This window comes from Sturnus vulgaris, chromosome W (genome assembly GCF_052056855.1).
Source record: "Sturnus vulgaris isolate bStuVul1 chromosome W, bStuVul1.hap1, whole genome shotgun sequence".
NCBI lineage: Eukaryota > Metazoa > Chordata > Aves > Passeriformes > Sturnidae > Sturnus > Sturnus vulgaris.
Window position 1 is genome coordinate 42,715,300 of NC_142282.1, and position 15,517 is coordinate 42,730,816.

Sequence of the window (15,517 nt, forward strand, 5' to 3'; positions counted from 1 at the left end):
TCCCAGCTGGGTCTTGGAGTGAATTTGGTGTATTTGGGGTATCTGGATGGGTTTGGAGGAGGATTGTAGAGATTTTGGGGTGAATTTGGGAGGTGTTGGGACTGAGTCTTGGGGGTGATTTGAGGGATTTTGGGCGTTGCAGGTGGGATTTTGGGATGAAGCCCTGGGATTTGGTGGTCCCCCGTGAATTTTGGGGTGAATTTGTGGAATTTTGGGACTTGCCAGGTGAGTGCTCAGCATCCCAGTGGGGACTTCGGGGTGAATTTTGGGGACTTTGGGTTTCCCAGGTGAATTTCTGAGGTGAAAAGGTTCAAAAAGTGTTTTTTGAAAACAAGTTAAAGCCAGAAGGTTATTGAAAATTAATAGATGTGATGCAAGAAGGTAATATGCAGACAATACACAGCGAGACAAATCATGGGAAAAATACAGTGGTGACACATGAGTGTGTGAGGATGGGATCAGTATAGCTAAGGCTCAGTTGAAGTTGAATTTGGAAAAGCATGCCAAAAATAAGAATAATAAAGGCACCTACGGGTATTTCAGTGGGAAAAGGAAGATGAAAGGAACCTATCACACCTCCCTTATTCCCCCCCACCGCCATAAGCCAGACAGGACTAGTGACAACAGACAAGGAGAAGGCTGAGGTACTCAACAAGTGTTGGTCTCAATTTTTACTGCCAGTCACTATTTCCACATCTGTCAGGTTACAGGACTGGTGGACTTAATTCTAAGCCATTGTAGCAGGTCAGCTTTCAGACCACTTGAGGAACCTGAGGATGCAAGACCATGGGACCCACCCAGAGGCATGTCAGGGCCCTGAGAGAACTGGCAGCTGTAGTTGCTAAGGTGCTTCCTCCATCATATTTGAGAAATCAAGGCAACCAGCTGAAGCCTCCAGACACTGTGTTGTATTGACTCCAAGACTCTTGGTCTTTTTTATAAATCTTAGAGCTCTGAGTCAATTTCTGCCGAGGATTCCCAATGCAGTTTCAAAAATGGAATCTTTGTTATTGGTCCTCATGTTGATCTTGGATATTTCCATTTTCTGCACACCTATATTTTTGAAACATTTGTAATGACTGAAAAGAAAGCTGAGATGAGGCATTATGCTCTTTCCAGTGATATAAATGGACCAGTGTTCTTTTCAGACAAATATGTTTTTGCTGTGTCTAAGCACATGTGCATACCTGTGTTTGATTTATGTGTCCAGGTTTTGGCAATGGGGCAGCCACAGGGCAGTCCTGTGACAAAGGCTGAGGTGCTGTCCTGTCCCGCTTTCTTCCATCTGGCTCCACTTCAGGATGTCCTCCCTGCTGAGAGAAGAGGTTGGGATAGCACCTTTAGAAATGTGACTTTCTGGTTTTTTTTGGTTTTTTTTGTTTTGTTATTTCTAAAGTTACTAGAAACCTTCACCCTGATTTTTGATTTGTTGGGTTTGGGGGTTTTTTTCAGTTTTGGGTGGGTTTTTTTGGGTGCATTTTTCAGGTTTTTTTTTTGTCTCTTTGGTGATTATTGTTTGGGTTTTTTTGTGTGTTTGTTTGGTCTGCTTTGTTTGTTTGTTTGTTTGTTTTTTTATTACGGTTTTGTAGATTTTTTTAAGCAAATTGATTGGAAAACTGAATAGTCCTCCACTATAGTCTCCTGGGTTCACCTGAGACTGTTCCTAGGCATCTCCCTGATCCTTTTTGCAATGAGTCTCACATCATTCTCCCGAGGAAACTGTCTGCTTATGGTTTGGATGGGTGGGCTGTTTGCTGGGTGACAAACTGGGTGATGGCCAGGCCCACAGAGTGGTGGGAAATAGAGTTCATCCAGCTGGTCCCCAAGGCTCAGTCTTGGGCCCAGTCCTGTTTAATATCTTTATCAGTGATCTGGACAAGGGGATAGAGTACACGCCCAGGAAGTTCACAGATGATGCAAAGTTGGCTGGTAGTGTTTTTTTCTTCTGGAGGACAGCACGCTCTGCTTCTTCTTCCTCCTGTTCTGAGGTCGCTGCTCCCTCTTCATCCCTCATTAAGTGTGCTGATTTTGTCACTTGGATGAGAAAACAAACAATTTTAGCAACAATACTAGTGGCAGGGAAGAAGAAAGGAAGAGTTCACATGAATCCTCCCCCCCCAAAAAAAAGAAACGATACCTGATGGCTCCTCTGCCCAGCTTACTAACTACACCGGAACCCACTGTCCCCCAAAGATACTCCCTTCTCCCTGCCCCCAGCCATGATGTGAGATGGAATAGAATAACTAAGATTAAGATTCTCCCTATGTAACTCCATCATACTTCGATTCTGGGAAAAAATATTTCTTGAAGTTCTATCATTTCAGATCATTTGAATTTGAATTTGCATACTAAAAAGTCTAGCCAGAAACTCATGACAATATTAATAGCCCATTCTAGAATGTCTGAGATGATATACACTTCTTTCAAGAGAATGTGATACCTCACGTGACTTCTCCAGAATTTCAACAAACAGCGGGAGTAGTCTTCAAGATTCTTGCTGCCATCTGGATTTCCTGGTATTTGGCTGGTCTATGTAATCCAACCAGCTATTCAGCAGAGGCAATATTAGTGTGATACTTGATGGTATGTGAGATGGAACACAGCAATTTATGGCTTTTTGCATAGTGATGAAGCTGTAAAGAAAGCTCCATAATGCTCAGACAAGGAGGCTGCTGGACTTCAAGCAGCAAAGGCCCAAAACGAACCACTGAAAAGGTGGCATTGAAAAAAAAAGCCAGGTGGGGAGCAAAGTGATGCTATAGGGCAGTTTACTAAAAGAGGAAATCAAGTGGAAAAAAAAGTCCAAGAGTAAAGGAATAACAGGGAAAATGAAACTAAGGAAGGAAATCAATCTCAGCTCATCATTTCAGAAGCTAACAAGTTGTCCTTGCACTGATGCATAAAGTGAGAAATAATAAATATGTCTGCGCCAAAATCTGAAATATGAACTTTATTGCATTCTGTCTTTCATGGAATCATACAACAGTCTGTGATTAAAGATCATCTAGTCCAACTTCCTTGCCAGGTAGATCTTACAGTCGATCAAATTGCTCAAGATTAGCCAAACTGATAAGGAGCACTCTCAATGATGGGGCATCCACAACTTCTCTGGAAGACCCGTTTGAGTGTCTCACCAGCTTCATTGTAGAAAAGCTTTTCCTTTTAGCCAATCTAAACCTATTCTCAGTTTGAAAGCATGGGCCCTTGTCCTGCCTCTGCAAACCTTCCGAAAAAGTCTTTCTCCATTTGTCTTATTCCCTCTTTACATATTCAAAGGCCACCATTCTGTCTCTTGTGATAGGTTGACTTAGGAAGAAGAAACTCAGAAGAGATTCTTCCTAAGGGAATTTCCTCTGTGGGGGTTGGGATACCTGCAACAGCCAATTAGAGAAAGTTAGTTCGCTCCGTGAACACACATTTTGAGGAAGGTAATCCGGAACTGACCCTCTTTGTCTTCCGGCGGCTGAGCAGGTAACACCAAGCCGAGCTTCCCTCTCCCCCATGCGGGGGGGGGGGAGGTTCGGGAGGCCGCTTGGGCCCTGTTTGCCAACTAGGGGGACCCGATGGCCGGGGGGAGAAAAAGTTGTGTGATAAGACCTTCACGGCTTCCTCCTCCACGGGCCTGTGGCTCTGGCGTGGGGGGAGGCCGACTCTTGCTGCTGCTGGCCGGGCCAGGCCTGCCCGGGTGGCCATGAGCAGTGTGGGGCTGCAGCCCAGCCCCAGAAAGGCTGATTAACACCTCAGCTGCCCCCCCAGCACAGCCTGAGCCTGGCCCAACTCTTGTAGTTGTGTTAAACTTTAACTCTTTAGTGCTCAGATAAGATTTGCAAAGCCTCCAGCCTTTCCTTTGAATATGAAAGGGAATAAGAAGATTTCTGAAGTCAGTGATGTAAGAGCTCAGTTTTTAAGATGGAAAGAGAATGAGAAGATGCTGAAATGGCTGAAAATCTTTTTGTGAAATTGTAGGAATGAACTGATGTACTCAATATTCCTATAAACCATGGAAAGAGACATGGGGGGATGGAAATGTTCCATTTAATCGATGATTTAACTAAAGAGCACCTGTGTTGAGAATTTCTGTCCTGAGAAAAGAAGGAGATTTTGGTTTTCTGAAGATGAAGCCTGAGCAGAGAAAAAGGAGACAGAGAGAATCTTTGCGGTTGAACATTTCATTCTTAAAAGTAATACCCCATGAGACAGACATGGCCCACATATACAACTTTGGGACGGTTGTAGAGTTGGGAGGAGCGTCACGGTTGCAGGTTCCCGGGCGGATGCAAATCGTGAAAGATAAAACCACAAGAGAACTGTTTTTTTCCTTCTTGTGGGAAAAATCCCTACAACTTCAAGAAGAAGAAGCTTCTCTCTCCAGAAGTGAACTGAGAAAGACTAAATTGGGCACTGACCGAAGTATTTGTTATAAGTTTGATTGTTGTTATGAAGTTTGGGAGAGGGAGGGAAGGAGTGATCTAAAAAATCTTATTCTGAAATTTTTTTTCCTCTCTTTTTGTTTGTGTAGTTAATGAATTTTCTTTTATACTCTCTCAAGTTTTAGGCCTGCCTTGCTCTTTTGCTCCTGGTTCTGTCTCACAACAAGAAAAATAAGTTTATTCAAATTGGCAACTCAAACTCAAGACATTAATTTGGTGCGTTGGCCGGGAAAGTCAAAATTAAACCAAGACACTCTCCAGAAACCTCTCTTCTCCAGGCTAAAAGATCCTACTTTTCACAAGAACCAGTTCATAAACTGAGATGGAAGACATCTCAGGAGATCAGATCATCCAACAGCTAAGCGTAAGAATAGCTCTGAAGTCAGATCAACTAGCTTAGGGCTGTGTCTGTTTGAATTTTGAAAAATACCAGGAATTGAAATGCTTCAAGGAAGAGAACTCTGGGTGGCTCCAGAAACAGCCTGAGAAACTCGAGCAAACTCGAAACCTCAGAAACTACCACTGCTTTCTCTTCCTAAGCCCAAGCAGTCACAAAGAAGAAGTGTTCCCAGCAGGCTGGGATAGCACACATATACACTACATATACATGACAGGCATGGCCAGCAGCCACATCCTGCTCCTTTCTGTGGCTGCCAAGAGTGAGACTGGATGTTTACATGTGAGCAAACTGGGTCCCTCCAGCAGCTCAGACACTCAGCCTGCCCAGTGACCCCACTGAATTCCAGTATTTGCAGTGTCCCAAGGCCACAGCACTACTCCCCTTGCTGGCACAGACCATCACACGCCTCCTAAATCAGTCAGGACTCCCCTGGTCCCACAGCCAGCACCCCACTTGCTCTCCCCCAGGCCACTGCCATTGTTCACCAACTTCTCCACTTTGATCTTTGCTGGTGCTCTCAACACTGGCACACCCAGATGTTCTGCAGCTGTTGTCTCCTGGTGGAAAGGACTTGTAAAGCCATGTTTCCTAACAGGACTTCCACAACCTTTCAAAGCAACCTTTTCTGGGGTATGAACAATCTCATTCAAATGTCAACATTTCTTTTCCCATATGTGAAATCAGAATTTCCTTCTTCCAGGCATGCTCAAAACAAGGCACAAACTACATTTTGCCTTCTGTTTCACATGCTGACTTGTTTGTAAACAATGCTAGGAGAATACCTGTTTTGATCCAAGCTAATCTCTGGCCCGTATAGTGCATTCGGTAGTTAGATTTGCTTTGCTATTTTCTTGATGTCGCATTGAATTGTTGAATCATAAACAGACTATCTGACAGTATAGCAGCATAGCAGTGATGAATAAATGCAAGTACCATCTGCTCCTTTACCAACTTTTCCATTTCCATATTCACAGTTGGGGGATTCTGTATTTCTTCACTTGCCATAAATTCTCTGCAGGATGGAAAGTAGATATGTAGAATGGAATCACATGATATATGTCATATCATATGTGATATTACATAGAAAGAAAAAATGATCAAGTATTACTTTGATAGAAACCAAAAGTGAACACTAGCCGCTTTGTGTTGCTCATTGTTCAAAAGAAGACTGCCACATTTCTGACCTGAAACTCTGAACTACACACTTCTTTTGCATGAGCTTCCAGTCCTTGACTCTCCCTTGCCATTTCAGTTGATGCCATTTTTCTTTCTCAAGCTCTGATTTCATTCGATTCAAGAGTAGCTTGGCAGTTGCCCTCTCATTATCCAGCAGTGCTGTCTTTACATTCTGTGTATTAAAAAAGAAAACCAGAAGTAGAAGCAGCATACGACATGCAAAAACAAACAAAAATTGTCTCTTCTACAGAAAATGAGGGGAGAAAAGAACACAAATGATAACCAATACCCTGCCAAGTAGAAATTTCTTCTATATTTCAATGATTGATAGGCAGAAAAAATGAATTTCATTTGGGGAAAGAAAGACATTCTAGGAATATTCAGACTGCTATCTTGCCCCAGGTAAAACATTTACCATGGTCTCAGCGTTAATGAGCTTGTGAACATCAGCTGCCAAGAGGAAGGACATTTCCTCCAGTTTCACAGAATACTTGGTCAGTACATCTGCTATCTGTGCAATCAAAGAATACAGAAAAGCAACAACAATGAAAAGTAGAACTCAAATATCAATTTCCCAAGTTAAAATCTACATGAACTGACGGCTTTTTCTCTGCCCCAAAATAGGGTTTTTCACCCTTCCTCCGGTCTAGCTCGGGTGTTAGGGTGAAATTCCCCTGGGCCCTAGCCTCAGGGACGTAGTTAAGATATCAAAAGAGGCTCTTTCCCCTAATAAAGTTACAGGTTTATTTCTCGTGGGTAGTGAGTGAAAAAAGGGAAAGGAAAAAGGGAGAAAAGAGCGGGGGAAGAGGGAAAAGTGCGGGGTAAAAGAGAGGGGGAAGAGCGCGGGTAAGAGCGTGGGGGGAAAAAGAGCGGGGTAAGAGAGAGAAAAGAGGGGGAAGAGAACGGGGGAAGAGAACGGGAGAAGAGCGCGGGGGAAGTGAGCGAGGCCAGGGGGTACTGAGCTTTTCTAGGGTCTGGAAAGGGGGGCCGGGGAGAAATTGGATCCCAGCCTGCTCTGTGTGGCCAGGAGGGGAAAGGGACCGAGATACAGGGCACAGCAGGGGTCACAGGATGTACCATTTACAATGTATCTAGGAAACGCAACATGAACAAGACAATTTTTCCATTCAAGTGAATTCAATTTAATTAATTCATTATCTACATCGGTATCATTCTCATGTTCAAGAATAGAATTCAAAAAATCAACGTTGCTTCTTCTGAGACATTGAAGCCTCAGTAGATCGCAACTTCAAATCTATTAGGACGGCATGAAATCAATACCTGCTACATTTAGTACATGTAAACTACAAAGACATCTAGAACAGCTCTAAAAGATGAACAAACCCATGAACTTTGAAGGAGACGCTAGCAAGAAATGTGGAAATAGGCTTTATCTGCCCAGGGCTTTTCCCAAAACCTTGGGCACTCCTTAGCGTCAGTGAGAGTCTCTGTGTCATTATTCAGCAGCTGGCTTAGGGTAAAAAAGGATGCATGCAATCACTTCATTCCTGTTCATGACATAAACTTACTGCATCATCACGGAAGCCATTTACTTGGAAATATAGCCTAAAAAATAGGTGTCAGACTGGGTACATATCTAGATTTCTATGAGCAAAACCAATTTCTTTTTAACCGGAAAGCCATACAATATGCCTGCCATGGCAAATATTCGTCTACTAGCCCTGCAATTCAACAGGCAGTGAGCAGTTCATTACACCAAATTTACGTTTGGCAAGGAGACAGTCTATTTATTACAAGCCCCTAGATCTAGAACTAAGAATTCAGGAGTTGCACATTCCCAATGATAATCTGTCCATTTCATACCTTTGGGGTTTTATGCTTCTGTTCTTTACCTGCCTTGAGTGTGGCTTTCTTGTGAAGTCACTGATGGGTATTTTTCCAACACATTTCTGCTGATTACATGGTAATTGCATGGCATCAGCAGACATCTCTGCATGTCTCTTTAAAGTATGCTTTTTACTCTTCTTAGAGGACCTTGTCTTCTTTCCTTCACCCAAAAGGTGGGCTAAGTGAGCCTTCAAAGAACCATCATCTCAACAATTAGAATTCTTTCAAACCTACTGAATGGAGAACAGCCACAAAAAAAAAATTTAAAATAAAACCTAGTACGCGAAAGACAGCAGAAGAGAAAGGTGAAATAATGAATCCTACATGCCACATGCATAACTCTCTTCATTCGAGGCTATTTTCAAAATGAGAAAACAAAAAAAAATCATCTTTTCCTTAGAGAGGAAAAGTGGAGTAACTGGATTGTGTTGCCTTGCTTACAGTTACCAGAAAAGTCAACAGCAGAGTTGAAAACTGCTGAAGCTGGCTAACTACACCTCTAAATGTTTTACTGCTGTGTTATGATTCTGTCTTCTCTTAATAGAACCTGATATACAACAAAGAGATGGGAGCACATGGAGATGCATTGGAGAGTCCACGCTGGAGGTAACACATTCATTTTTTACTCAAACAGATCCAAATTAGAAATGTTGTAAATGACCTGGGGCCATTTCAACAGCCAGCAAACTGACTAACACAACCAAGCTTTGGCTTTTTTTCAATCTTTTGCTTGTTTTACCTGGTCCTTGAAGATCTGTCTGCAGCCTTCCTCTCTGCAAATATATCACAGTCGTCCTATTGAGAAGCCATGGCTCATCACAGCTGCTTGGCCAGGCCTGCTTCCAGAAGAACTGGCAACTACAAGCTGGGAGCCAAGAGATACAACACTTCACTTGGAAAAGGGCCTTCCATGAATCCTAGAATCCCAGAATGGTTTGGACTGGAAGCGACCTTAGAGATGATAGATTATCTTCTTCCCACATCCTGACATGGGCAGGGACACTTTTCCACTAGTCCAGGTTGCTCCATGTCCGCTCCAGCCTGGCCCTGGACACTTCCTGCCATGGGGCTCCCACACAGCCTCTTTGAGCAACATGTGCCAGGCCTCAGCACCCACACAAGGAAGAATTCCTATCCTATATCCCATTTACCCCCGCCCTCTGGCAGTTTGAAGCTATGCCCCCTTGTCCTGAGAGTCCAGACCCATTTCCAAGGTCTCTCCCCCGCTATCTTGGAGTCCCAGCAGGCACTGCAAGGGGCTTGAAGGCCTCCCTGGAGCCTTCTGTTCGCCAGATTGGACGCCCACATCTCTCCCAGTCTGTCCTAGAGCAGAGGAGCTCCAGCTTTCAAAGCAGCTTAGCAGCCTCCTACCCGTGAAACTCGACGCCACCGCTGGCCTTTTGGGCCCTACGGATATCGCTTCCGCTGTCGCTCAGGGTCACTCCCGGCTCTCTCCCTGCCCCCCATGGGGCTCTCAGGCGATGCCATTCGGCCGCCACCCCTGCAGTTGTCAGACCAACGGGGGCAGGTCTGGCAGCCGGACCAGCCACATCGACAATCCACAGTGTCCTCGGCGGCTGGTGCAGGCTCATGGCGGCCCACACACCCGGAAGCAGAGCTCTGGAACAGAGGATCATAGCCCCACGTTTGTGTTCGTCTTTGCACAAGGCAGGCCGGACTTGCCATGCCCAGCCTTTTCAGTTCAGCACGAGAATGAGAATACACCAACACCATGGGGAGGAATCCTCTAAAGACTCCCTCATGCGTGGTCTCTCTATGTTATGCCTAGGCACTTGCCATTCCTGAGGCTACAGTAACGCCTTTTTTACCGTGAGGGTTAGAAATGCCATTGTTTTGGTGTGCAGCTAAAGGCGCAGCACAGGCAGGCCTAGGCAAAAGCTGGGGCAGTGCCCTTCCTCACACCTTCGCTGTGGTGTACTCCACGCAGCTAGAGCGAAGCGAGAAGGACGCGAGGAAGAAGAAGGCATTCTTAAAGTAGCCCTCTGTCAAGCAGCCCTGAAATGGCACATACCACACGGCGTCTTGCTGCCCTGCATTCTACACACTCGCAGCCCCTTTTGCTGTCTTGCAAAAGTTGCTACCAGAGCAGTGGGGGCCAGATTGAAGAGGCAGTGCCTAGGTTCACCTTCTACTTATTGCACGTAAGCCTCGTCCAGCTCCTCGCTGCACTCTGTATTTCCCTTCTCTGCGCCATTTACCGTGGTGCTCTCTGCAACTCGGCGCCTCGAAGTGACCGCCAATGTTTCCACAGCGGGCTGCAAGGGAACCAAGGAGCAGCACAAGCAGCAGTGCTTCATCTTTCTCCTTTCGACTGCTAAGGGCACTTGGGAAGGCAAGCGAGAGGCAGCCACCTTCCTCTCCTAGTAGCCTATAACGTGGTGCACACAAGCACGGTACTTGTGCGGCTTCATTCACCGCCCTTCCCCACGCCTGGCGCCGCTTTCAGTCCCCGGCGGCCAGAAGCCGCTGAAGCAGTGCCACACAGCCAGCAGTGTGCCAGCAGCCAAGTGCTCGAGAACGCTGCTTCTGCCCAAGCCCGCCTAGGGTGTGCACCTTTGTTCTCAGAGCTCCGTGCAACAGTCTGCCTCTCTCGCAGTTCGAATGGAAAACGAAAGCTTTTCGCCTACGCCTTTCATAGAGATTTGTTACCAGGACGAGAAGGTCCTGTGGACGGAGCTCACCCCCACCGCGAGGAAGCTGCTATTAGCACCGCATTGCAGGGGCACTTCTTGCTCTTTGACTACCTGCTCAGCACTCTCCGAATTTGCTGCTACCACCACGGTCCTTCTCAGCTGCAAGTAGCAGCGCTCACAGTACATAGAGCTTCGCATGGACCTAGGACCTGGAGGGACATATCTCACACGAAAATGTGCCAGGACAGAGACGTGTTCTACATTGTCCCTTCTCGTCATCCAGTTTGTGCTTCTGCTGCTTCTGCTGTTAAGTATGGCTCCTTGAAAGACGAGCGAGAGCATCTTTCTGGGTGCATTGCACTGAGTGAGAGCTCGCTAGGGGCTTTGCACTAGGAGCCAAGGCAACAGGGCTTGCTTGCCCCCAGAACTGAGGACAGGCTGTTGGACAGAGCTGAAACTGACCCCAGGCGTTGAGCTCTCTCCAGACGACAGATGGTGAAGAACGAAGCCGCTTGCGAGCGCAGTGCAGCGAAGAGCACACGAGCAGTCAAAGAGCTCCTTCACAATCGCTTTCAGTTCTCAGTGCCCTTGCTGCTTGGAAAAGTAGCTCACAGCCATTGCACACCAGGGCAAAAGCTGGGGCAGTGCAGTTCCCCACACCTTCGCTGTGGTGTACTCCATTGTTGGGGGTTGAATGCTTCCCTTTTCTTTCTGTGGAATTTATCCCATTTTTATGCTAATTGGCGACATCTTTAGGTAAAGTTCTCTCGCAGGGAGGTGTGTGGAGGGAGGGGGGATGAAACGGGAAAAAGGAAACGCGGGCTGGAAAACTCTCTTGTTTGGCCCGTGGGGGGAGACGACGCCCCGTGCTCCTATCTGGCATCTCCCCTGCCACCCCAGCGCTGAGATCCACTCTCCCTGCCTTTGGACATCGCTCTGCTGCTCTCCCACCTCACCCTACTACCTCCGGACACTCTGCCGAGCACCATGACCGACACCGTGAGGGGGGAGTCACTTTCCTCATCCCTCTCACCCCTGGGCCGCTGTCGCTGTCACTCCAGCCCTCTTCAACTGCGCCGGACCTGCCCTGCCCCCACAGCACAGGTAACTGAGCACAAGGAGACGGCCTGCGGCCAAAAGGGACTGGAACTGAGTCATACTGTTCGGTTCTGTAGTCAATTTTTATAGCTGTTGATGTTTTCTGCCTTGTTAGATATCTGTAAAGAACTGTTATTCTTATCCCCACATCTCCTGCCTGAAGGCGTCTGATTTGGACCTAAAATAATTAAAAGGGAGGGGGGTTGCACTCTGCATCGCAGGAAAGGGGCTCTTCCCTTTCCTTAGACCATACCTGTCTTTCAAACCCAGACAGATTTTGGCGCCCGGAACGTGAGGCATTGCCTGAGGGCATTGAGAGAGGGGTAGAAAAGGGCATAACAGTTCTTGAATTACCCAAGCTTGTGGTAGGTGACACCATGCTGTCCAGCTTACCCTGGATTGGCTTCCATGTGGTCACTGCTATATCTCTCCCATTTGCAAGGCCTTTTTTAAACATGAGTCTCATAACCTAGGTTACTGTGGGTATTATCCGGTTCATTTTGTGGGTTGATCAGCTGAGGAATTAATGGATTTTTAATTTTCTCTGGAAGATGGCCACATGGATTCAGACCTATCACACTCTAAGTGTGTGTATCTGGGGCTACTTCAATAATGGTACTTACTGTCAGGAAGTGGCAGCAGGTGAAATCTTCTCCAAACCCATCACACGGTTTTTGAAGTTCACCCCACCAGTCTTCAAGGGGTTCCAATCCGCTTTAAATGCTAATGACATTATACTGTGGCTAGTGTTGCTTATATCCCTGTTAAACCTGTTCTATCTAACATTCAGAGATAAGGGGAGATTGACTTGGATAACAACCCTGATACCTACCCCAGGGATTACTGATGTTACCCCAGAGCCTGATCCTGCCCAAGAGACTAGGGATGTTACCCCAGAGCCTGATCCTGTTTATGAGATTAGGGAGGTTACCCCAGAGCCTGATCCTGTCCAAGAGAATAGGGAGGTTACCCCAGAGACTGACCCTGTTCCAGAGACTAGGGATATTAACCCAGAGTTTGACCCTGCCCCACAGCCCACGTTGGAAAGGAACCACCTATATTGGGTGGGAGTGCTAGCGAAGGAGATACATGAGATGGGCCAGATGCTGAAGGAGTACCTCTCCCCAGCTGGTGAGAAACCCTCCCTCTGCCTTAAAGAGGGAGACTCTGATGGTGCAGCAGTGGGACCCACAGACGTTACATCTGTCCAGGTTCCAGCTGAACTGCAAGGGCACTCAGCAGCAGCAGTTGCCCCTGTGGAAACTAGGAAGTCTAAGATGAAAACAAGGCAACCAGATAATAAGGGTCAGGAAGGGGGCCCCTCACAACCAGCAGGGGAGCCAGAATTTGAGATCATCACTGAGTCCCTGTCATACGAGAGTCTCCGTAACCTGCGAAAAGACATTGTACGACGGGGCCGTGAGCCTTTTACAACCTGGTTACTGTGGGTCTGGGACCTTATGGGCACAGGTGTGCAACTGGATGGTACTGAGCACATCAGAGCCACAGGAACCCAGTGCATTGGTTGACACTGGTTCACAGTGTACATTAATATTATCGGGGCATGTCGGGGAGGAACCTCTTTCAATTGCCGGGGTTACGGGGGGATCTCAGGAATTGACTTTGCTGGAGGCTGAGGTGAGCCTGACTGGGAAAGAGTGGCAGAAACATCCAATTGTGACTGGCCCAGAGGCACCATGTATCCTAGGCATAGACTTCCTCAGGAGCGGCTATTACATAGACCCAAAGGGACTCAGGTGGGCTTTTGGAATAGCTGCTGTGGCGGCAGAGGACATTAAGAAGTTCAACACCCTGCCTGGGCTATCAGAAAACCCATCTGCAGTGGAACTCCTCCGGGTGAAAGAGCAACAGGTGCCAATTGCTACCTCAACAGTGCACCGCTGGCAGTACCGGACAAATCGAGATGCCATGATCCCCATCCACAAGATGATCAGTGAGCTGGAGAGCCAAGGGGTGGTCATTAAAACCCACTCACCCTTCAACAGCCCCATCAGGCTTGTGCGTAAATCTGAATGAGAATGGAGATTAACCGTGGGCTATCGTGCATTGAATGAAATGACTCCACCACTGAGCGCTGCTGTGCCGGACATGCTGGAACTCCAGTATGAGCTTGAGTCCAAGGCAGCAAAGTGGTACGCCACCATTGACATCTCCAGTGCATTTTTCTCCATTCCTCTGGCAGTAGAGTGCAGGCCTCAGTTTGCTTTCACCTGGAGGGGTGTGCAATACACATGGAACCGACTGCCCCGGGGATGGAAACACAGCCCCACCATATGTCATGGATTGATCCAGGCTACACTGGAGAGGGGTGGATCTCCAGAACATCTGCAAAACATTGATGACATCATTCTGTGGGGGGACAGGGAAATGGAGGTATTTCAGAAAGGAGAAAAGATCATTGAGATTCTGCTGGGAGCCGGCTTCGCCATTCAAAAGAGCCAAGTCAAAAAGCCTGCCCAATAGATCCAGTTCCTGGGAGTAAAGTGGCAAGATGGACGGCGCCAGATTCCCAGTGAGGTCATCAATAAGATCACTGCAATGTCTCCACCAACCAGCAAGAAGGAAACACAAGCCTTCGTAGGTGCCATAGGCTTTTGGAGAATGCACATTGCTGAGTACAGCCAGATTGTGAGCCCTCTTTACCTGGTCACCCGCAAGAAGAACGATTTCCACTGGGGCCCGGAGCAGCAGCAAGCCTTTGCCCAGATCAAGCAGGACATCACTCATGCAGTAGCCCTTGGCCAAGTCAGGACGGGACCAGATGTGAAGAACGTTCTCTACTCTGCATCCGGGAACCATGGTCTGTCCTAGAGCCTGTGGCAGAAGGTGCCTGGTGAGACGGGAGGCCGACCACTGGGATTCTGGAGTCGAAGCTACAGAGGGTCCGAGGCCAACTATACTCAAACGGAGAGGGAGATCTTGGCCGCCTATGAAGGGGTTCAAGCTGCCTCAGAGTTGGTTGGCACAGAAACACAACTCCTCCTGGCACCCCAACTGCCAGTGCTGGGGTGGATGTTTAAAGGAAAGGTTCCCTCAACCCACCATGCCACTGACTCCACATGGAGCAAATGGATTTCCGTCATCACACAACGCACCCGTATTGGAAACCCGAATTGCCCTGGGATTTTGGAGATAATTGCCAACTGGCCGGGAGGGGAAGACTTTGGTCTTGGCGACAAAGAGGAACAGGAACAAGTGACCCGGGCTGAAGAAGCCCCACCATATAACCAACTGCCAGCAGATGAAACATGCTATGCTCTTTTCACTGATGGTTCCTGCCGCATCGTGGGGATGAACCGGAAGTGGAAAGCAGCCGTATGGAGCCCCACACGACAGGTTGCACAAGCTACCGAAGGAGAAGGTGGATCGAGTCAACTTGCTGAACTCAAAGCTGTTCAGCTGGCCCTGGACATTGCTGAAAGAAAGAAGTGGCCAAAACTCTACCTTTACACTGATTCATGGATGGTAGCCAATGCTCTGTGGGGTTGGCTGGAAAGGTGGAAAAAGGCTAACTGGCAACGTAGGAAAGCCAATCTGGGCTGCCGATGAAAGGAAAGACATTGCCACCCGGGTAGAGAAGCTGCCTGTGAAAGTCCGTCACGTAGATGCCCATGTCCCCAAGAGTCGGGCTAATGAGGAACACCGACACAATGAGCAGGTAGATGAGGCTGCACAGATAGAGGTGTCGAAGATAGATTTAGATTGGCAGCACAAGGGAGAGTTGTTCCTGGCTCGATGGGCCCATGATGCCTCAGGTCATCAGGGCAGAGATGCCACCTATAAGTGGGCACGAGACAGAGGGGTGGATCTAACCATGGACAGTATTTCTCAAGTTATCCATGACTGTGAGACGTGCGCTGCCATCAAGCAGGCCAAGCCGGTGAAGCCCC

At 47.5% G+C, this 15,517-nt stretch overlaps 1 protein-coding gene across 1 annotated transcript in view; it reads right to left on the minus strand.

Annotated features, from left to right (window-relative positions):
• Positions 1 to 15,517, minus strand: part of LOC148220195 (endogenous retrovirus group K member 8 Gag polyprotein-like) — a 190,351-nt gene that overhangs the window by 59,367 nt on the left and 115,467 nt on the right. The gene's annotated exons all lie outside the window — the stretch shown is intronic.